This window comes from Frieseomelitta varia, unplaced genomic scaffold, assembly GCF_011392965.1.
Source record: "Frieseomelitta varia isolate USP_RPSP 00005682 unplaced genomic scaffold, Fvar_1.2 scaffold_334, whole genome shotgun sequence".
In the NCBI taxonomy this organism is placed as follows: Eukaryota; Metazoa; Arthropoda; class Insecta; order Hymenoptera; family Apidae; genus Frieseomelitta; species Frieseomelitta varia.
In genome coordinates, this window is record NW_025110073.1 from 1 (window position 1) to 2,000 (window position 2,000).

The 2,000-nt window shown below is 40.5% G+C and overlaps 1 non-coding gene across 1 annotated transcript; it reads right to left on the reverse strand.

Annotated features, from left to right (window-relative positions):
* Nucleotides 1-277: 277 nt before the first annotated feature.
* LOC122530255 lies at nucleotides 278-470 on the reverse strand. The gene has a single exon (XR_006306941.1). It is a non-coding gene; the product is annotated as a U2 spliceosomal RNA (small nuclear RNA).
* Nucleotides 471-2,000: the final 1,530 nt, after the last annotated feature.

Consider the following 2,000-nt stretch of genomic DNA (forward strand, 5'->3'; position numbering starts at 1 on the left):
CGCTCCTGGGACGTGCGCGTGGCGGGGGAAGGTTCGCGCGACTCGATACTCACGCTCCTGGCGCCGGTGGTGTGGCGTCCCTCCTCGACGGTCCTCCGTGGGAGCAGGGGAAGGGTCCTCCTCCTCGCCGGTCGTCCTCCTAGGTGTTGGCGGTGGCGGCTTCCAGGCAGGGTGTCCTCACTCGCGGGTCGCGGTGCGCGAGGTACTGAGTCGCGGTTCGCGAATTTCCGAGTCGCGGTCCTCCTCCGGGAGGGACGATGCACTGATTCTTGGGATCGTACGCAGGGCTAATCCCGGCGGCACTGCAATGCCGGGCTAACCCGCAGCAGAGGTGGAGCGAGCTCCTACCTCCGCAAAGTCTCAAAAATCAGGCTTACACTCTGGACCCCCCTGTGGAGGGTCTATCAGATATCAAGCTGATAAGAACAGGCACTACACTTTGATCTTAGCCGGAGAGGCCGAGAAGCGATCCAGATTTGATATTTAAGACGCTTTTTGTGCTCTGAAAATATCAATTTTACTAACGAGAAACTTTCGTTTCTCTGGACGCCCCCTGGCCTGAGCGCCGGTTGCGACCAATCAGCAATCGCGCCGCCATTTTTCGCAGGTCAGTATGCGCAGACTGTACTATTGCATTAAGAGATGAAGTATAGTTAATAATTTATAACGTCGAAAAATTATTAGAAGAATAATATTAGATGAAATTTCGTTCGGCATTAGTTTAACACAATACGATTGCGGCCAATCGCGCGTACGTCATTATCGGCAGGTCAGTATACGCTCGCGCAGTACACAATTGCATTTGAAAAAAACGTATAAATCAAAAAAAGAAAAAACAATTAAAGAACAATTAAACAACGTTCAAAAAAATAGTAGAGGGAACGTTCGTTTCTTCGTTTGGCACTAGTTCAACAAAATTTGTGTAGTGTAACTAAACGTCCGGTAGATGGAGAAAACAATGTTTATGGAGTGTTTCAATGTTTTGAGTTCTTTTTATGTGCTTGAGTGTCTGACGAATACAATACGAAAGTTTGATCTATTTCCTTGATGCAGATTACCGGTTATATACATAAAGAATGAAACAAAGGTGTGAAATGTGTAAAAGTTAAAGTAAAAAATTAGAGTATCAGTGGAGTAGTAACTTTTTAATGAATAGACATCATAAATATAGTTCCATTTCAACAAATATGTAGTATAAGAAGACTTGAAAATATTAAGTCAAATCGGGTATTAATTTTGTTAATGTGTTAATTTTGTATTATCTCTTCCAATGACATCATTTGGAATATATGCAAGGCACTTTAATCAATAAATGCAATTATTTCCAGAACTATTTGTTGTTTAAAAATATTGTTTTGTTGAAAAACTTGTTTTGTTTCGAAAGAGTGATAATCCAATGCAATTAATTTGTTTGTAGCTATACGCATGAGTTAACTTTCTTTTTTTAAATGAAATTATATAATTATTCACATATTGCATTCTGATATTCTTTATAAAAGGAAGTAATAACTTAAATGTATGCCGAAAAACTATTCGTTTAGGAGATATTTTAACTTTAGTTTTGTAAAATCAATATATGAAAGACGAGGAGGGACAAGGGAAGTATTCTTGTATTCATACTGTTCTCGTTTTTACAATGGATTTTAATTAAAAATAAAGTTAAAATGACTCTTAAACTAATAATTTTTCAACTTACGTGAGTCGATATTTTCTCATATAGGATACCGAGCTGCCACTGATTCGATTGATCATAAATGGTTAGAATTGTCTATAGTATATACATATTTACAGTATTTACATTTTAGTGCGAGGATGGAGGAAGTGGAATGGAAAAAGATGAGGAAATGTGCGTTTCGTCTCAGAGTCGCTGCCTAGACTCATCAGTGGGGCTGATAGCAGCGACCCCTTACCCCAGACGCTTGTTGTTCTAACTACTCGCTAGGCTGGACGGTCACTTCCCATCCTAGAGCGGTGTTCCGCATTCTGCTTAACATCGAATA